The sequence below is a fragment of the Oncorhynchus keta genome, chromosome 1, assembly GCF_023373465.1.
Source record: "Oncorhynchus keta strain PuntledgeMale-10-30-2019 chromosome 1, Oket_V2, whole genome shotgun sequence".
Classification (NCBI taxonomy): Eukaryota; Metazoa; Chordata; class Actinopteri; order Salmoniformes; family Salmonidae; genus Oncorhynchus; species Oncorhynchus keta.
This window is the reverse complement of record NC_068421.1, coordinates 32,142,864-32,165,283: the sequence shown is the minus strand read 5'-3', so window position 1 is coordinate 32,165,283 and position 22,420 is coordinate 32,142,864. Positions and strand designations below refer to the sequence as shown.

Genomic DNA, 22,420 nt, shown 5'->3' with positions numbered 1-22,420 from the left:
TGTACATATTACCCCAACTAACCGGTGCCCCCGCACATTGACTCTGTACCCCCCTGTATATAGTCTCGCTATGGTTATTTTACTGCTGCTCTTTAACTACTTGTTACTTTTATTTCTTATTCTTATCCGTATGTTTTTAAACTGCATTGTTGGTTAGGGGCTCGTAAGTAAGCATTTCCCTGTAAGGTCTACACCTGCTGTATTCGGCGCATGTGACTAATACAATTTGATTTGACATCACCAACATACTGCCATGAAGTGGTAACTATTAGTGACTTGTACATCGATATACTGCTCTAACATGGTCAATGCCCATTCACTAATCAAGCAGCTATTTTTCTCACAATCTGTAGATACCCCATATTAGCCTATATTTAACATGTTTTTGGTTGGCTACTTGTTAGATGCTGTATGGTCTTTATCTTCTGAGAGACAGCCAATAGAGTTATTATTATAATGCTGAGAGCCACTGAGCCAGGCTATAGCCAGGCTATAGGCCTGTCTGTATTCAGGCAGCCAAGCTGTATTCTCAGGAGCAGGACAGAGCAGAGCCTGAGCCACAGCATGGCCTGGAGCAGATCATTGTGACACCAGCCACGTGCCACTCTGAGGCCCTGATACAGACAGGCCTTATTTTAGATGCTGCAGAGAGAAAAGAGGAATGCTTGCTACTATCAGCCCAGTGCTACACCACAGTGCTACTACCACCCACAGCCCTACAGCTTCATCAGACCCAGTGCTACTGTAACACATATCAGCCCAGTGCTACACCACACTGCTACTACCACCCACAGCCCTACAGCTTCATCAGACCCAGTGCTACTGTAACACATATCAGCCCAGTGCTACACCACAGTGCTACTACCACCCACAGCCCTACAGCTTCATCAGACCCAGTGCTACTGTAACACATATCAGCCCAGTGCTACACCACACTGCTACTACCACCCACAGCCCTACAGCTTCATCAGACCCAGTGCTACAGTACTACTGTAACACATATCAGCCCAGTGCTACACCACACTGCTACTACCACCCACAGCCCTACAGCTTCATCAGACCCAGTGCTACAGTACTACTGTAACACATATCAGCCCAGTGCTACACCACACTGCTACTACCACCCACAGCCCTACAGCTTCAGACCCAGTGCTACAGTACTACTGTAACACATATCAGCCCACATATCAGCCCAGTGCTACTGTAACACATTGCTACAGCCCAGTGTTCCCCACTAGCCACACTCCCACCCCAAGCCCCACATCAACCCACTAGCTGCAAAACCTTCCATAACCTTGACTAGAGATCGACCGATGATTTTAACGCCGATACTGATTATTGGGGGACCAAAAAAGCCGATACTGATTCATCTGCATATTATTATTTTTATTTGTAATAATGACAATTACAACAATACTGAATGAACACTTATTTTAACGTAATATAACACATCACTAAAATCAAGTTAGCCTCAAATAAATAATGAAACATGAACAATTTGGTTTAAATAATGCAAAAACAAAGTGTTGGAGAGGAAATTAAAAGTGCAATATGTGTTATGTAAGAAAGCTAACGTTTAAGTTCCTTGCTCAGAACATGAGAACATATGAAAGCTGGTGGTTCCTTTTAACATGAGTCTTCAATATTCCCAGGTAAGAAGTTTTAGAATGTAGTTATTATTGGAATTATAGGACTATTTCTCTCTATACCATTTGTATTTCATATAACTTTGACTATTGGATGTTCTTATGGGTACTTTAGTATTGCCAGTGTAACAGTATAGCTTCTGTCCCTCTCCTCGCCCCTACCTGGGCTCGACCAGGAACACATCGACAACAGCCACCCTCGAAGCAGCGTTACCCATGCAGAGCAAGGGGAACAACTACTCCTCAGAGCGAGTGACGTTTGAAACGCTATTAGCGCGCACCCCGCTAACTAGCTAGCCCTTACACATCGGTTACACCAGCCTAATCTCGGGAGTTGATAAGCTTGAAGTCATAAACAGCTCAATGCTTGAAGCATTGCGAAGAGCTGCTGGCAAAACGCATGAAAGTGCTGTTTTAATAAATGCTTCTGAGCCTGCTGCTGCCTACCACCGCTCAGTCAGACTGCTCTATCAAATCATAGACTTAATTATAACATAATAACACACAGAAATACGAGCCTTCGGTCATTAATATGGTCGAATCCGGAAACTATCATCTCGAAAACAAAACGTTTATTCTTTCAGTCAAATACGGAACCGTTCCGTATTTTATCCATAAGAATATAAATATTCCTGTTACATTGCAGAACCTTCAATGTTATGTCTTATTATATGTATTATTACGTAAAGTTCTGGCAAATGAGTTCACAACGAGCCCGGTGGCCCAAACTGTTGCATATACCCCGACTCTGCATGCAATGAATGCAAGAGAAGTGACACAATTTCACCTGGTTAATATTGCCTGCTAACCTGGATTTCTTTTAGCTAAATATGCAGGTTTAAAAAGATATACTTCTGTGTATGGATTTTAAGAAAGGCATTGATGTTTATGGTTAGGTACAGTCGTGCAACGATTGTGCTTTTTTTGCAAATGAGCTTTTATTAAATCATCCCCCGTTTGGCGAAGTTGGCTGTCTTTGTTAGGAAGAAATAGTCTTCACACAGTTCGCAACGAGTCAGGCGGCCCGAATTGCTGCATATACCCTGACTCTGTTGCAACAGAAGTGACACCATTTCCCTAGTTAAAAGAAATTCATGTTAGCAGGCAATATTAACTAAATATGCAGGTTTAAAAATCTGTACTTGTGTATTGATTTTAAGAAAGGCATTGATGTTTATGGTTAGGTACACATTGGTGCAACGACAGTGCTTTTTCGCGAATGTGCACCGTATCGATTATATGCAACGCAGGACACGCTAGATAAAGTAGTAATATCATCAACCATGTGTAGTTAACTAGTGATTATGATTGATTGATTGATTGTTTTTTCTAAGATAAGTTTAATGCTAGCTAGCAACTTACCTTGGCTTCTTACTGCATTCGCGTAACAGGCAGGCTCCTCATGGAGTGCAATGTAAAGCAGGTGGTTAGAGCGTTGGACTAGTTAACCGTATGGTTGCCAGATTGAATCCGCAAGCTGACAAAATCTGTCGTTCTGCCCCTGAACAAGACAGTTAACCCACCGTTCCCAGGTCGTCATTGAAAATAAGAATGTGTTCTTAACTGACTTGCCTTGTTAAATAAAGGTGTTAAATAAAGGTGTAAAGAAAAAAGATTAGGCCAAATCAGTTTGGCCGATTTAATTAGGGCCGATTTCACGTTTTCATAACAATCGGAAATCGGCCCTAATTAAATCGGCCATTACGATTAATCGGTCGACCTCTAACCTTGACACTTCATTTTTGCATCATATGTAAAAGCTTGTCTTATTCTTCTAAGTTTGTTCTATTATTGTTCTATATTAGGTTTGGTAATAAATATGTCTTTATGCAGTAGTTTATTTGTTAAAGCTATGTCATCCACGGTTAGGCCCTATTCTGACAGCTTTGCACCCAAATTTTTTTTTTAAATATTCTACTGTAACATGGAATAGTAAATCCTTTTATGACTCACTAGGCTCTTAGATGATATAACCTGTTATGCAGTGTTGATTGTCTGCTCTGCACAATATGAACACAAATAAATGTCAGTAACACCTAAGATTATGTATAGATCATGCCTAAAACGACTTTTAAAATGACGTTACAACTCTGATATTTGTGTTGCCGACACAAAGAGCCCATAGCAGGTATTTATAAACTGCATCTCAAATAGCACCATAATCCATATACAGTGCACTACTTCTGACCAGGCCCCATAGAGTGCCATTTGGGACCCAGCATGACTGTGTGATACAACTTGGCAGGTTCCCATGGCTAGAAAGCAGTACGAAACAAAAGAACACTGGCCTTAAATCTGTGGGGATTTATCAGGATCAGGCCTGATAAGAGAACAATGTCCACACTGTCTAAAATAACATATTAACGGAGGGCAGGAAATACTGTATCACAACTCTATCCTCTTAACCTTGCACATTCTTAGGGGGAAAAAGGGTTATTTGAAGGGTTCTCCTATTGGGATAGCCAAATAACCCTTTTAGGTTCTAGATTTTTAAAAATGGTTCTAAGAAAGTAACCACAAACAGCCAATTCTGGAGAAAATATGATGCGCTAAAAAATGACATATGGTAGCTTGTGGTAATACCATGCTACATAGTTACAGGCTGGTAATACCATGCTACATAGTTACAGGCTGGTAATACCATGCTACATAGTTACAGGCTGGTAATACCATTCTACATAGTTACAGGCTGGTAATACCATTCTACATAGTTACAGGCTGGTAATACCATGCTACATAGTTACAGGCTGGTAATACCATGCTACATAGTTACAGGCTGGTAATACCATGCTACATAGTTACAGGCTGGTAATACCATGCTACATAGTTACAGGCTGGTAATACCATTCTACATAGTTACAGGCTGGTAATACCATTCTACATAGTTACAGGCTGGTAATACCATTCTACATAGTTACAGGCTGGTAATACCATGCTACATAGTTACAGGCTGGTAATACCATGCTACATAGTTACAGGCTGGTAATACCATGCTACATAGTTACAGGCCTGTGAATTACTTGGATAAAAACGAATCCAGAGAATGGAATACAGAGATGGGAAAACTCCCTGATATTTGAGAAACATCAACCCACAGATATCCTAGAATTCACTAAAGTGGATGATGTCATAGACTTGCTTCAACCTTCACTTCTTCACCACCACAGCCCTGTACAACTAACCCAGAGACTGAATGTGAATACAAGCATGTGTCAGTCCGTTGAGCTAATGCATATGCATAAGCTTGAGGAGGAAATGCAAGTCTTCCCTTAGGGAGAAACGTCCACTCACCATTCACATCTTCACCACCACCACCACCACCACCACAGCCTGTAGGCTGTCTGCCCTCAGTCTGGACTCATCTTTCATGTGCAGGGCTCAGCTGAGGCTCAGTGGGTAATCTCTCCTCAGAAACACTTCAATTCAACTGATCACTCAATCTCCTATGATGGAGCAACACACCAGCAGACCGCTCTGTTCACAAACAGACCACAATGAACGCTGGGATTCCCTCCTTCTTTACCCCCTCTTTCTGTCCTCCCTCCTAGCTGTCGTTTTCTCTCTCCTCTGATCACTTGACACAGTAGATACAGCATAGAGCTTGTTTCCCTGTAGCTACAGCCAGTTAGCTCCTGTCTCTGTTGTGTTGTTCTGGTGCTGAAAGAGGAAGCAGAAAATATAGGAAACCTTAAAATGGCACTCCCCAAATTCCTCCCTGGTTCCTTCCCCTGTACTGCCTCCTGCCTGACTCCCAGCTGTCCCAGAGGAGAGCGGAATAACAGTAGCTCTGAGAGGCCTGACTGCCTGTGTCTGTCTGTAGGTAAGTAGCAGTAGTATAGTGGTAAGGAGCTTCTATACACACAGAGTAGATGAGCTAGTTTCTAGACACAGAAATACACAGACAGACAGAGAGAGAGAGAGAGAGAGAGAGAAATACACAGGGAGCTAGCTTCTATACACAGAGAGAAATATGCAGGGAGCTAGCTTCTACAGAGAGAGAGAGAGTAGGGTGAGCTAACCTGCTATAGCCTCCCTCAGTCCAACACCCAGAGCAACCAGAGGCAGCTGTCTTTACTGATGAGAGCAGCTCTAACAATGACATTCCTTCTGCTTTCAGCGCTCTCATTCTCTCTCTCCCTCTCTTTTCTAAACCGCCCCAGAAGTAAGTCGCTCTGGATAAGAGCGTCTGCTAAATGACTTAAATGTTAAAATGTTAAATGTTAAGTAGTAGCAGTAGGATCTCAGCAACTAGCCTAGCATTAGACATTCTTATTTTACCTCCCAAATGGCACCCTATTCCATACATAGTGCACTACTTTTGTTAAAAGTATGTAGGGAATAGGGTGCCTTACAGTTGGAGGTGTTCTCAGCCAGCAGCAGAAGCAGCATGCTAGACTATAGGGCCCCATAGTTTTTCATGCCCAGCCATTACAATACCAGTGACTAAGAATCTCAGCAGATCCCCTTCCTTCACTCTCCCCCCCCAAAACCCCAGCCCCTCTCTCCCTGCTTCTCGAGCCAAAGCCCCTTCCCTCTCTCCCTCTGTTGCCCCCTCCCTCTCTTCTCAGCGGCTGAATGGTAGCAGCTGAACAGTGACATCAGAGGGGTGCAAGCCAAACCTTTCAGGCTCCTCCCCTCTCTCTCTCTGTGCTGTGTGTGTGTGCTGGCTAGTTGCTACACTAAGCCTGCAGCAGTCTTCCCTCGTCGATCTCTCTGTATGTTTGCTAGTCACAACACTAGGCCTGCGGCAGTCTACCTCCCCTGCCCTCCCTTCACCTACACTTCCCCAGGCAGCTCCCTCCCACTTGCTTCGCCACATAAATCTGTCTTTAAAAACAGTGTTCACCAGACAACAGCTTTGTCCAATAATGCACTCTGACAAGTCCGTGGAGAAGGGTTGAATGGCAGACATAACAGTGAGTGTGAAGAGGAGATTCTTAAACCAAGGTTTACACAGAATTGTAACCTCACACAGAAAGGTGAATTGGTTTCAGAGAGCCTGAAAGGGGTTTTTCAAACACTGTATGTAACCCTCAATCATATATTAAAATACCAACATGTGATTGACAGTTTATACATGGAGAGAAAGGGAAAACAACAGAAAGTGATTTTGTTCCACAATGGAGACAGACTCAGATTCCTTCCCAAATGGTGCCCTATTCCCTATGTCATGCATTGCACTATAAAGGGAATAGGCAGCCATTTGGGACACAAATCCATATCAGATAATAACCACAGTCAGACCAGATTTTTTAATCTGATTAATCCAGCGAGGAGTGATACACGTCTACAGTAATTCTCACCTAAGAACCCTGTCATACTGCCCTTAATGTCAGCATGATGTCAGTATAGATTTCTGTGTGAAAGGGGTTCTCGTCATGCTTTGGAGGGAGGGGAGCATCAAATCATCTTTGACGGTATCTCACCCATTCTCTTTCTGCACTAAGTGGCTTAATGGGCTCCTTCCTGCAGGGCTGGGCTCAGGCCACTGTCTGGATCGCAGCCTCTAATGACACCATCACACACATTCACACGCTCCCGTAACTAACACGTCTAGTCAACTCTCATCTTAAAGCCACACCATGGGAGCACCACAACCACACCCTAACTGGCCAGGAGATGGGCATTGGTAATGGCTGTATCATCCTGTCCAAGCCAGAAAGGCTCCTGCCCAATGCGCCAATCTCCTGTTTCTGAAGCAGCATGATGTACTAGTACACCCCCTTCGACAGGAAGCTAGTCTGTCGCAGGGCCTTACCGCCAATCCATCTCCTTAATGCGGAGAGTCAAGCAGAGATGCATCGAGTCCCATTTTTAGAGTCCTTGGTAACTCGCCCGGGAATCGAACCCCCCAACCTTCCAATCACAGGGGGGACACTCCAACCACTGACTTGGCGTGTGAATGAACTATAAGATAAGACGATTTTTGTTGTTGCATCTTTCTCCCTATCCGAGTGACTCACCACTGTGTGTGAGAGAGTCTCTTAATGTAAGTATGTCAGGATGAAGAAGTGAATAGGCCTACTGCTGTTTGCATGACTAATGCATAGCAATTGATTTTATCCGTTGTAGACAGACATTTTCACAGAGCAGAAGACTCCACTTAGAATCACATAAATAGTTGAGCCTGAATAATAATACTCTCTCTCTGCTAAGTGTAACGTTGCATAAGTGAAACGCCACAGAGCAAAGAGGGCTTCTATAGGAGTCAGTGAGTGGCTCTGATGATGACTCACCACAATACACAACTCCTGAGGTGGGGCTCAAATAACACCACATTCGCCATCTAGTGCACTACATTTGACCAGAGCCCCAGTGCACTACATAGGGAATAGGGTGTCTTATCAGACACAGCCTTGGTCCCAGTGTCTCGAACATAGACAGCCATACAGTAAAGATACAGTTCTATACTGTCTGTACATCATAGGTCTGGCAGAGCAGTCAGCTGGGAGGTGGGCAGCAGAAGAGTGGCCTAATGTGGGATGCGTTAGCCCTTGGTGATGTACTGTGCTGTACTGTAGGCCTACAGTGCTGTCTAAGTGTAGGCCTACAGTGCTGTCTAAATATAGACGCTGGCTTATGTTTCCAGCTATATCTGTTGCTGTGTGCATGTCATTATACAGTAGTCATCTAGATAGCATTTAGAATGAAGTAGTCCAGATTCAATTTTCACAGCACTCTGTGAAAGACAGCAAGGATGTCGGTTTCTCCTATTTGTCACTATTTGAACACCTACTCATTCAAGGGTTTTTCTTTATTTTTATAGTGAAGACATCAAAACTATGAAATAACACATACGGAGGGCAATTTGACCAAGAAGGAGAGTGATGGAGTGCTGCATCAGATGACCTTGCCCCCACCATCTCCCGACCTCAACCAAATTCAGATGGTTTGGGATGGGTCGGACTGCAGAGTAAAGGAAAAGCAGCCAACAAGTGCTCAGCATATGTGGGAACTCCTTCAAGACTGTTGGAAAGGCATTCCAGGTGAGGCTGGTTGAGAGAATGGCTGGGCATGCCAAGAGTGTGCAAAGCTGTCATCAAGGCAAAGGGTGGCTACTTCGAAGAATCTCAAATATAAATTTTTTATTTGTTTAACACTGTTTACTATTATTCACTATCACTATTATTCTACAATGTAGAAAATAGTAAAAATAAAGAAAAACCCTGGAATGAGTATGTGTTCTAAAACTTTTGACCGGTAGTGTATGTCTGTGTCCAAGGGAAGCATGACAGCAGAGAGACTGGACTTGAGTAACAGTAGGTACGCTGCATTTGCTAAAGAGTAGGGCTCCAGATAACAATGTACGAGTTGTGGTAGAAATAGGACGTCCCGCTCATTTGCCAAACAAACGAGAATGCATAAAATTGTCAAGTCAAGGATATTTCACCTTAACCATAATCTTTTAAACGATATCTCCTGAAAAGGGATATAATGTATACTGTATAAAGCCAAAACGACTCTCCGCTCCCCACCAGTACCTTGGGGTCATACCCTAACCCAGGTCAAGGTAGTGGAATGGGGATACATAAGGAACACATCAAGCATACAGAATAACCAATATATGGACATCTTTCACATTAGGAGACAGACACTGATGTATTGTACAGGCTATAGGAAATACATTGGGAACACACTATACGCAAGACTGTAGTGCTGCATCAGATGAGTCGTGCATGGCTGAACAGTAATTGAGTATTTGGATCCCTGCATTATTTAAATCGCCCCTAGTTTACAAAGCTGGAGGACTGTTCTGTAGTCCTATTTAGAAGGGGTGGAGGACTGTTCTGTAGTCCTATTTAGAAGGGGTGGAGGACTGTTCTGTAGTCCTATTTAGAAGGGGTGGAGGACTGTTCTGTAGTCCTATTTAGAAGGGGTGGAGGACTGTTCTGTAGTCCTATTTAGAAGGGGTGGAGGACTGTTCTGTAGTCCTATTTAGAAGGGGTGGAGGACTGTTCTGTAGTCCTATTTAGAAGGGGTGGAGGACTGTTCTGTAGTCCTATTTAGAAGGGGTGGAGGACTGTTCTGTAGTCCTATTTAGAAGGGGTGGAGGACTGTTCTGTAGTCCTATTTAGAAGGGGTGGAGGACTGTTCTGTAGTCCTATTTAGAAGGGGTGGAGGACTGTTCTGTAGTCCTATTTAGAAGGGGTGCGAGAGGCTGAAAATACGTGAAGTCAATGCAGCTGACCCCAGATTTAAAGTACATGGATGCTCAGAGAAGCAACAGAGAAGCAACCTTGTTAATGAGTAATTGGAAGGTACAGCTGATAGTCAAGAGTAACTTATTTCTTGACTCTCGGTCTACCCATTGATCATCATTCATACAGCAGTGATACTGTAGCACACCAGCATTGCATCCCCAATGACACCCTATTCCCTATATATTATGCACTGCTTTGACCAGAGAGCCCAAGAGCCCTGGTCAAAAGTGGTGCACTATATAAGGAATAAGGTGCCATTTAGGACTCATACCAGTGTCTTTACATGTCAGGGTGCTGCATGAGGGACGTCTGTCTGTCTCTATCCCTTTACCTCCTGACGGAATGTAACTGAAAGGAGACGTGGCTGGATGACATCCCACCTTTCATTGACATGTCATTTACTGAAAATGCAACGGACACAGACCTGGAATAAGAGCTTTACCAAAACCATCTGGGACTTTTCACTTGTGTATGACTACAGCATTTTACTGATATACTTTAAGGATAAATAGGAATGAATCTGTTTTCCAGTAAATGTGTATCTCAACTCCAAAAGCCAACTTTCTCCAGTTGCTTTGGTTAAGAAACAACAATAAAAGAAGATCATTTGATCAGAAAGAGATATTGGATGGTCTCTTTAAGTGCTTTCATACACACACTCTTCAGAACAAGTCAATAACAGATCAGAGATACTTTTTTAAAGCTCTATTATGCTCTGTCTTGTTTGATCTTCCTATTGTGGAAGATGGGTACAATTCCAATAGGTGGTTTCTGGATGCACACGGACAGGAAACGATACACTGATAGCACCCCAAATGGCACCCTATGCACTACGTTTGGCCAGGGCCCTGGGTACCATTTAGGTCAGAGAGCTTAACTGCAGGACTGTGGATTGACTAATGTTACCGAGGGAAAGACAGAGGACATGGACACATCAGGAGAAGCATGTCTCTTGTCACAGTCCTCAGCACCAGCACCTGGACACAGTCCTCAGCATAACAGCAGCTCATTAGGATACACACACCCATGTATGCGGCATTTTTCAGAGGCTACTGCCAGCACACACACACACACACACACACACACACTGCAGATCTCAGAAAGGTCGACACACACACTCAGCCATGGGCCACTGCCCAGACTCCTGTCAAGCCAGACTGCAATCTGCTGCTAACTACTGTCGCTCACAGAGCCTCTGTCTGCATCCCAAATGGCACCCTATTCCCTATATAGTGCACTATTGACCAAGGCCCATAGGAGGCCCACTTTATCTCAAATTATACACTATACTGTATAGCTCTGGCCACAGGTAGTTCAATACATAGTGAATAGGGTGCCATTTGAAATAGCCCATACTGTAGTCCTGACTTGAGTTTATTGATTCATGTGGGATAAATGAGGCTAGATGCAGTCAGCCTAAACACATTGAAATGGAAAAGAGCTCATCTCTCCAAACACAAAGAAACATAGTGGTGTACAAGACTGTATACAGCACAGGCACAGTCATAGACACATAGATAGTGAACCTGGTGCTCAGTGTCTCGGAATTCAGAAGGTGTCACGTTCTGACCCTAGTTATTGTGTTAATTGTTTGTTTTAGTTGGTCAGGACGTGAGTTGGGTGGGCATTCTGTTTTGTGTGTCTAGGTTGTTTTTCTGTGTTAGGCCTAGTATGGTTCTTAATCAGAGGCAGGTGTCTTTAGTTGTCTCTGATTGAGAATCATACTTAGGTAGCCTGGGTTTCACTGTTTGTTTGTGGGTGATTGTTTCCGTGTCTGTGTTTTACACCACACGGTACTGGTTTCGGTTATTCACGTTACGTTTATTGTTTTGTATGGAGTGTTCAGTTTATGCGTTTAAATAAACAACCATGGACACTTACCACGCCGCATATTGGTCCTCCGATCCTTCTCGCCTCTCCTCTTCAGACGAAGAGGAGGAAAACCATTACAGAATCACCCACCAACCAAGGACCAAGCGGCGTGGTAACAGACAGCAGCAGCAGCAAAGGCAGCAGCAGGAGGGGCAACAGCAGCAGCAGCAGAGGCAGCATTATCTGGACTATACAACTTGGGAAGAGATAGACAGGTGGGCGGTCGACCCAGGTAGAGTGCCGGAGCCCGCCTGGGATTCGCTGAAGCAGTGTGAGGAGGGCTACAGGAGAATGAGGTTGGCGAAACGAGCACGGCGGCGCGGTAGGAAGCCCGAGAGACAGCCCCAAAAATGAATTGGGGGGGCACAGGGAGAGTGTGGCAGAGTCAGGAGTCAGACCTGAGCCAACTCCCCCTGTTTACCGTAAGGAGCCATGGATGGAATCAGAGCTGTCGGCGAAGCTGAGGGCTGAGTCTGAGAGGGTCGAGGAGTTATTGGACAGATTGGAGGAGAGTGAACGGATGGGAGATGAGGAGACACTCGAGGAGGTGTTAATAGAATTGGAGGAGAGTGAAGAGAGAGCGCTGTTGATTTAGTGTAGTATGCAAGGCGTTCGCCCTGAGGTGCGTGTCCCCAGCCCGGTACCACCAGTGCCGGAACCCCGCACTAGGCTGTATCTCCGTCCCATCAATACAGGTGCTCCCGCCTGTCCGGCGCTACCAAAGTTTCAGCCCCTCAGTCCAGAGGCGCCAGAGCCTTCCTCAGTCCAGAGGCGCCAGAGCCTTCCTCAGTCCAGAGGCGCCAGAGCCTTCCTCAGTCCAGAGGCGCCAGAACCTTCCTCAGTCCAGAGGTGCCAGAGCCTTCCTCAGTCCAGAGGCGCCAGAGCTCCTCTGTCCAGCGCCGCCTGAGCCGCCCGTCTGCCAAACGCCGCCTGAGCCGCCCAACTGCCCAGCACCATCTGAGCCACCAGTCAGTCAGGAGCTGCCAGAGCCGCCCGCCAGTCAGGAGCTGCCAGCCCCTCAGTCCAGAGGTGTCCCTTCAGTCCAGAGGTGTCCCTTCAGTCCAGAGGTGGGCCTGTTGTTTAGGGTTCCCAGGTCAGGGTCGGCGGCAAGGATCGCCGTTCCTAGGAGACCAGAGGCGGACTAAGACTATGGTGGAGTGGGGCCCACGTCCAGCGCCGCCACCGCGGACAGATGCCCACCCAGACCCTCCCCTATAGGTTCAGGTTTTGCGGCCGGAGTCTGCACCTTGGGAGGGGGGTACTGACCACTAGACCACTGCTGAATGCATGGCCAAAATAGGCGCAAAATTGCTCCAAGGTGGTCAGATGACGAGGTTAAATGCTGCTTTTCACTCCCCAAATCAGACTAATGCTGAACCACTGGAGATAGTGACTCCGAAAACTGTCATTAATACTGTTATGCATTACAGGACTATTCTATTGTGGATGATCACGACCCTACATCTGAAATCTAGTATTAGATCTCATTAATAGGAATGTTATGACTGTCCCTTCCTGCTTGGAGACTAGAGAAAGAGGACTGTGATGTGATGTGTGGAGAAAGAGATCTGTGATGTTGATACTGGAGGTCGACCGATTATGATTTTTCAACGCCGATACCGATTATTGGAGGACCAATAAAGCCGATACCGATTCAATTGGCAGATTTATTTATTTAATTTATTTGTAATAATGACAATTACAACAATACTGAATGAACACTTATTTTAACCTAATATATAATTCATCAATAAAATCTATTTAGCCTCAAATAAATAATGAAACATGTTCAATATGGTTTAAATAATGCAAAAACAAAGTGTTGGAGAAGAAAGTAATATGTGCCAATATGCAATATGTGCCATGTACAGTGCCTTGCGAAAGTATTCGGCCCCCTTGAACTTTGCGACCTTTTGCCACATTTCAGGCTTTAAACATAAAGATATAAAACTGTATTTTTTTTGTGAAGAATCAACAACAAGTGGGACACAATCATGAAGTGGAACGACATTTATTGGATATTTGAAACTTTAACAAATCAAAAACTGAAAAATTGGGCGTGCAAAATTATTCAGCCCCTTTACTTTCAGTGCAGCAAACTCTCTCCAGAAGTTCAGTGAGGATCTCTGAATGATCCAATGTTGACCTAAATGACTAATGATAAATACAATCCACCTGTGTGTAATCAAGTCTCCGTATAAATGCACCTGCACTGTGATAGTCTCAGAGGTCCGTTAAAAGCGCAGAGAGCATCATGAAGAACAAGGAACACACCAGGCAGGTCCGAGATACTGTTGTGAAGAAGTTTAAAGCAGGATTTGGATACAAAAAAATTCCCAAGCTTTAAACATCCCAAGGAGCACTGTGCAAGCGATAATATTGAAATGGAAGGAGTATCAGACCACTGCAAATCTACCAAGACCTGGCCGTCCCTCTAAACTTTCAGCTCATACAAGGAGAAGACTGATCAGAGATGCAGCCAAGAGGCCCATGATCACTCTGGATGAACTGCAGAGATCTACAGCTGAGGTGGGACACTCTGTCCATAGGACAACAATCAGTCGTATATTGCACAAATCTGGCCTTTATGGAAGAGTGACAAGAAGAAAGCAATTTCTTAAAGATATCCATAAAAAGTGTCATTTAAAGTTTACCACAAGCCACCTGGGAGACACACCAAACATGTGGAAGAAGGTGCTCTGGTCAGATGAAACCAAAATTGAACTTTTTGGCAACAATGCAAAACGTTATATTTGGCGTAAAAGCAACACAGCTTATCACCCTGAACACACCATCCCCACTGTCAAACATGGTGGTGGCAGCATCATGGTTTGGGCCTGCTTTTCTTCAGCAGGGACAGGGAAGATGGTTAAAATTGGATGGGAAGATGGATGGAGCCAAATACAGGACCATTCTGGAAGAAAACCTGATGGAGTCTGCAAAAGACCTGAGACTGGGACAGAGATTTGTCTTCCAACAAGACAATGATCCAAAACATAAAGCAAAATCTACAATGGAATGGTTCAAAAATAAACATATCCAGGTGTTAGAATGGCCAAGTCAAAGTCCAGACCTGAATCCAATCGAGAATCTGTGGAAAGAACTGAAAACTGCTGTTCACAAATGCTCTCCGTCCAACCTCACTGAGCTGGAACTGTTTTGCAAGGAGGAATGGGAAAAAATGTCAGTCTCTCGATGTGCAAAACTGATAGAGACATACCCCAAGCGACTTACAGCTGCAATCGCAGCAAAAGGTGGCGCTACAAAGTATTAACTTAAGGGGGCTGAATAATTTTGCACGCCCAATTTTTCAGTTTTTGATTTGTTAAAAAAGTTTGAAATGTCGTTCCACTTCATGATTGTGTCCCACTTGTTGTTGATTCTTCACAAAAAAAATACATTTTTATATCTTTATGTTTGAAGCCTGAAATGTGGCAAAAGGTCGCAAAGTTCAAGGGGGCCAAATACTTTCGCAACGCACTGTATGTGCCATGTAAAAATGTGTGCCATGTAAAAAAGCTACTGTTTAAATTCCTTGCTCAGAACATGAGAACATATGAAAGTTGGTGGTTCCTTTTAACATGAGACTTCAATATTCCAAGGTAAGAGGTTTTAGGTTGTAGTTAATATAGTATTTATAGGACTATTTCTCTCTACCATTTGTATTTCATATACCTTTGACTATTGGATGTTCTTATAGGCACTATAGTATTGCCAGTGTAACAGTATAGCTTCCGTCTCTCTCCTCGCCCCTACCTGGGCTCGAACCAGGAACACATCGACAACAGCCACACTCGAAGCAGCGTTACCCATCGCTCCACAAAAGCCGCGGCCCTTGCCGCGCAAGGGGAATAACTACTCCAAATCTAAAAGCGAGTGACGTTTGAAACGGTATTAGCGCACACCCAGCTAACTAGCTAGCCATTTCACATTGGTTACACCAGCCATTAGGCTGATAGGCTAGAAGTCATAAACAGAGCTGTGCTTGCAAAGAGCTGCTGACAAAACGCATGAAAGTGCTGTTTGAATGAATGATTACGGGCATGCTGCTGCTCAGTCAAACTGCTCTATCAAAATCAGACTTAATTATAACATAACACACAGACATACAAGCCTTTGGTCATTAATATAATTTCAAAAACAAAACGTTTATTATTTCAGTGAAATACGGAACCGTTCTGTATTTTATCTAACGGGTGGCATCCCTAAGTCTAAATATTCTTGTTACATTGCACAACCTTCAATGTTATGTCATAATTACGTAAAGTTCTGGCAAATTCGTTCGCAATTAGCCAGGCAGCCCAAACTGTTGCATATACCCCGACTCTGCATGCAATAAACGCAAGTGAAATGACACAATTTCACCTGGTTAATATTGCCTGCTAAACTGGATTAGTAGTTAGAACTAGTGATTATGATTGATTGATTGGTTTTTACAAGATAAGTTTAATGCTAGCTAGCAATTTATCTTGCCTCCTACTGCATTCGCGTAACAGGCAGGCTCCTCATTTAGTGCAATGGTTGGAGCGTTGGACTAGTTAACTGTACGGTTGCAAGATTGGATCCCCTGAGCTGACAAGGTGAACATCTGTTGTTCTGCCCCTGAACAAGGCAGTTAACCCACCGTTCCTAGGCTATCATTGAAAATAAGAATTTGTTCTTAACTGACTTGCCTAGTTAAATAAAGGTATAAAAAAAATATATATCGGCACCCAAAAATACCGATTTCCGATTGTTATGAAAACTTGAAAATCGGCCCTAATTAATCGGCCATTCCAATTAATCGGTGATACTAATAGCAGTGAGGGTCAAATACAGTTAAGAATGAATCTCCTGCTGGCTGCCCTGAGGCTTAAAACACTATCACTCTATCTAATAACGTTCCAACAAATCACATCAAGTCAAATGTTTTAGTGTATTTTAAACCAATCAATTTACTTCACAGTAAAATGAACACAGACTATGCATATTCCTGGAGGACACTAACTCACTCAGTGAAGAGGTGAAGTATAGGTCTCTTAACCTAGCTGTCCTTGTGGCTAAAAAACTGATAGGAGACAAGGTGAAGAATGATATTCTTCCCAGTTCCAACCACCTGTAGTGGTAAAATTACATCAGTGACAGCTGATACATCTCTGATGACAACTGGCTGCTGGTGACCCCAAGGAACATATAGATGTTCACTGACTGTCTTTCATGAACTCAACTACAGGTGGTCTCCCTCTCTCCCTCTCTCTCTCTCCCCCTCCACAGCAGTCACAATGCACTATTGTCTATTAATCTCCCCTAAAGCAGCATGGCATTACAAGCAAAGACTTATTTCATGACATCATTAATACAGCACAATACTGTATTAGTACACAAAACACAACAGTAATAGTGACAGCATTGTGTAACCATTCAGACCAGTCCTAGGTTCAGACCATCCTCTGGTAAACTGTGGCCTGTGTCATCACTACTGATGTCTGATCTCACGCATGCAGGGCTGCCTGCTCTGAGCAAGACCAGGGCTGTGGCCAGCTCCCCGAATAGTGCACAATGTAATATACTAACAGATCTGGGAACATCTGTTAGCTGTAGTCAGCTCCCACCATTAATCAGACCTGACTGCAACAACCCAACATAACCCAGCACTGCAACAGACTAAAGCACTCCTGGACATCTATAATGTTTGATGCAGGATAGGGGAGGTAGCTAGACAACCCACCCAGAGGCAATACAATGCCAAATGAAGAGCCATGGAATGACTTGAACATTGACCTAATCAGCTGATTCACATGAGCTTACTGTACCATTACCTAACATAACACTGAAACATAACACATAATATTATTACCTAACATAACACTGAAACATAAGATCATTATCTAACATAACACTGAAACATAACATATAATATTATTACCCAACATAACACTGAAACATAAGATCATTATCTAACATAACACCGAAACACAACATCATGTCCTAACATATAATCTTGGGGGGAAAAAAAGGTTCCAAAAGTGTTTTTCAGCTGTCCCCATTGGAGGACCCTTCTTAGACCCTTTTGGGTTCCATGTAGAAATCTCTTCATGGAAGCCAAATGGCTTCTACCTGGAACCATAATGGTTCTACCTGGAACCAAAAGGGGATATTCAAAGGGTTCTACTTTGGGGACAGCTGGAGAAGCATTTTAGCACATTTCTTTTTTAAGAGTGTAACATTGAAACATAACATAGCAATTTCAGAATAGAACATTGAAACAACATAAATATAGATAAACATATGATAAATTCTCCAAAATACAGTAACCTCACCCAGCCATGAGCCCTACCCATAGACTGCAGCATTGATGCCCACCTGCTAATGAGCAGAGCAAGCAGTCAGGAGCTAAAATGGAGAGGTGTGTGTGTATGTGCCATTTCCCACTCACATACAATGCCATTTCCCCTCTTATGAATAGAAAAACTACAGCAACAGCTCAGAGCCGTAGATGCCAAGTGGTCAATAATCACTGCTTGTTCCTGTTCTGAGATTCACCGAACTGAGGCACAGATACCAGACGAGATACTGTAATCAATTATTCAAACTCTTCTTTGCATCCATATGTCGCGAGAAACCCTGGACATAGCACTGCACTGCACTACGGCTGGCTTGGGGAGAAAGCACCGAGAAAACAGCGAGACAGACAGAGAGAGGCGGAATGAGAGGATTGTACTCACATGAATTTCCAGGCAGCCTTAGAGAGAAGTGTCAGCATCCAAGTCCACAGCTGTCCATTGTCAGAGTCCTACTGTGTTATAACAGAATACTCAGAGAGAACGGTGAGACAGGAATAAAGGGCAGGGTGTCTGCTGTGTTTGGGAAGAAAAGGAGCGAGAGACTGGGAGGGGAAGGAGAAGAGAAAGGAAGGGAGGGAGGGGCGGATCCGTACAAATACTGTTATTGATTGGCTAGAGAGCAGTGGGAGGAGTTTGGCTGTCCAATGGATTATACGGCATGTAAATGAGATGTAAATGAGGTGGAGCATCTTCAGAATGTGATGGAGGGATAAGACTGTCTGCTGCAATAGGGTGTAACTTGTTTTAACCCCACCCCCTGCCCATAAAAGGACAAAGGATGCTTTTCACTGCCTTCTCTGGTGTCGTAATCAGGCTGCTATTTAAGATATAAGGAACACACAGAGAAGCTGTACAGAAGACAATGGCCAAGCCCTAATGACTGTATTTACCATTAATAAATATAGCCTAATGGTCTAGCTAGACTTTTATACAGATCACTTAGATGCCTACCCATTGAGCAACTGAGGGAGGGGGGGTGGGGATGAACTAGGATTCCAAACAAGATTCCAAATAATGGATCTAGCGGTTGGATAAACCCACAGTAGAAATGGCTTATCTTTATGGATGAGAAGTGGAGGGAGTGAGGGAGGGAGGGAGGGAGTGATTAAGGGATGTGAAAACAGTAGAGCAGACCAGCTAGGACTTCTGTATCCTGAAGGGTGAAAGACAAGAGGGTGGGGTGGTGCTACGGGGTTGGGGGGTATGGATAGGGGGTACATGTTGGGTGCAGTGGAGCATGCAAGGCGATGCTTTCAGAAGAGATGTCTAAAAATACCCCAATCCACACCCAATAAGGCCAGAGGGGGCGTCCCAAATGGCTCCCTGTTCCCTTTATGGTACACTACTTCTGACCAGGGCCCATGGGGTAAGTAGTGCGTTATATAGTGTTGCTCTATTTAGGGAAATAGTGCCATTTGGAACGCAGTCCAGGAGCATCTCTGGTGTTTCAACAACAAAGGCTTTTGATCCTCAAGATTATTTTGTTCTCTTCCAGAGCCATAAAGTACTTCATTAAGGTTTTTAGAAAACTGGTGCATCTAGGTGGAGGAGATAGAAAGAGTGAGGGAGTCAAAGGAGAGAGAGAGGAGGGCGATACATGGTGGCAATAGGAGGTGATGTGTTTATGCTGACACAGGTGTGGAGGGGGTAAAGAGGGGGAGGAGGGGTGGAGGAGTTGCGGGGGCGGGCATAGACGGCCGTCTCAGGGTTGCATTGTAAGAGATGGGGTTGCTATGGAGACTGCATCCATCCCAAATGGCAGCCAGACAGACAGGCAGACTCAGCAGCAGCCACAGAAACCAGACTGTACAGTAGATAACAGAAACCAGACTATACAGTAGATAAGAGAAACCAGACTGTACAGTCGATAAGAGAAACCAGACTGTACAGTAGATAAGAGAAACCAGACTGTACAGTAGATACCGGAAACCAGACTATACAGTATATACCAGAAACCAGACTGTACAGTAGATACCAGAAACCAGACTGTACAGTAGATAGTAGATACCAGAAACCAGACTATACAATAGATACCAGAAACCAGACTAGCTGCTCCTCCTCTACACGTACATGTACTTAACGTCTATGTCCCAAATGGCACCATATTTCATAGACTACCTCTTGTCGAAAGTAGTAAAATATATACTTGGGCTCCCTAGTAGCGAAGCGGTCTAAGGCACTGCAGCTCGGTGCAAGACGCGTCACTATAGTCCCTGGTTTTGAAAGCTGTATCACATCTGGATTGGGAGTCCCATAGGGCGGCGCATGATTGGCCCAGTGTCTTCCGGGTTTGGCCGGGGTAGCCCGTCACTGTAAATACAAATCTATTCTTAACTGAATTGCCTAGTTAATAACCTCTACAAGATCGGTGGGTCCCCTGCGGGACGGTTGACCTAACGTAGGCTAATGTGATTAGCATGAGGTTGTAAGAAACAAGAACATTTCCCAGGACATAGACATATCTGATATTGGAAGAAAGCTTAAATTCTTGTTAATTTCACTGCACTGTCCAATTTGCAGTAGCTATTACAGTGAAATAATACCATGCTATTGTTTGAGGAGAGTGCACAGTTATGAACTTGAAAATGTATTAATAAACCAATTAGGCATAATTGGGCAGTCTTGATACAACATTTTGAACAGAAATGCAATGGTTCACAGGATCAGTCGAACACTTGGTCCTTCTGTAGCTCAGTTGGTAGAGCATGGCGCTTGTAACGCCAGGGTAGTGGGTTCGATCCCCGGGACCACACATACGTAGAATGTATGCACACATGACTGTAAGTCGCTTTGGATAAAAGCGTCTGCTAAATGGCATATATTACTTTGCACATACACTGCTCCCATCTAGTGGCCAAAATATAAATTGCGCCTGGTCTGGCATAATATATTGCGGCCTTTCTCTTGCATGTCAAAGATGTACAAAAAACACGCTTTTTCTTCGTATTATCTTTTACCAGATCTAATGGATTATATTCTCCTACATTAATTTAATATTTCCACAAAATTCAGCTACGCTGTTCTCAACTTACATCAACAACATAGCTCAGGCAGTAAGAAGCTCTCTCATCCATTTATATGCAGATGATACAGTCTCATACTCAGCTGGCCCCTCCCCGGGTTTTTTGTGTTAAATGCTCTACAACAAAGCTTTCTTTGTGTCCAACAAGCTTTCTCTGCCCTGAACCTTGTTCTGAACACCTCCAAAACAAAGGTCATGTGGTTTGGTAAGAAGATTGCCCCTCTCCCCACAGGGGGGCGGCAGGGTAGCCTAGTGGTTAGAGTGTTGGACTAGTAACCGAAAGGTTGCAAGTTCAAATCCCCAAGCTGACAAGGTACAAATCTGTTGTTCTGCCCCTGAACAGGTAGTTAACCCACTGGGCCGTCATTGAAAATAAGAATTTGTTCTTAACTGACTTGCCTAGTTAAATAAATAAAAAAACAGGTGTGATTACTACCTCTGAGGGTTTAGAGCTTGAGTTAGTCACCTCATTCGAGTACGGCTAGACGGTACACTGTCCTTCTCTCAGCACATATCAAAGCTGCAGGCCAAAGTTGATCTAGAATTGGTTTCCTCTATTGTAATCGCTCCTGTTTCACCCCAGCTGCCAAACTAACCCTGATTCAGATCACCAACCATGCTAGATTACGGAGACCTAATTTATAGACCAGCAGGTAAGGGTGCTCTTGAGCGGCTAGATGTTCTTTACCATTCGGCCATCAGATTGGCCACCAACGCTCTTTATAGGACACATCACTCCACTCTATACTCCTCTGTAAACTGGTCATCTCTGTATAACCGTCACAAGACCCACTGGTTGATGCTTATTTATAAACCCCTCTTAGGCCTCACTCCCCCATACATGAGATATCTACTGCAGCCCTCATCCTTCACATACAACACCCGTTCTGCCAGTCACATTCTGTTAAAGGTCCCCAAAGCACACACATCCCTGGGTCGCTCGTCTTTTCAGTTCGCTGAAGCTAGCGACTGAAACAAGCTGCAACAAGGTGAAAGGTAAAACTGGATAGTTTTATCTCAATCTCTTCATTCAAAGACTCAATCATGGACACGCTTACTGACAGTTGTGGCTGCTTTGCACGATGTATTGTTGTCTTTACCTTCTTGCCCTTTGTTTTGTTGTCTGTGCCCAATAATGTTCGCACTCTGCTTTGTGCTGCTACCATGTTGTGCTGCTGCCATGTTGTGTTGCTACCATATTGTTTTCATGTTGTTTTGCTACCATGCTGTGTTGTCATGTGTTGCTGCCATGCTATGTTGTTTTCTTAGGTCTCTCTTTATGTAGTGTTGTTCTATATTTTTATATAATTTACTTTTATTTTTAATTCCAGCCCCCGTTCCTGCAGGAGGCCTTCT

At 44.0% G+C, this 22,420-nt stretch overlaps 1 protein-coding gene across 2 annotated transcripts in view; it reads right to left on the bottom strand.

Annotated features, from left to right (window-relative positions):
* Nucleotides 1-18,592, bottom strand: part of LOC118374914 (tripartite motif-containing protein 3-like) — a 42,904-nt gene extending 24,312 nt beyond the window's left edge. The window contains exon 1 of one of the 2 annotated variants that reach the window (XM_052521790.1): nt 18,424-18,592. The gene's annotated coding sequence lies outside the window, so the exon portion shown is untranslated. Of the gene's footprint in view, nt 1-4,937; nt 5,267-18,423 lie in introns of those variants that run through there. The other variant, XM_052521793.1, reaches the window with a different exon arrangement.
* Between the last annotated feature and the right edge of the window lie 3,828 nt (nt 18,593-22,420).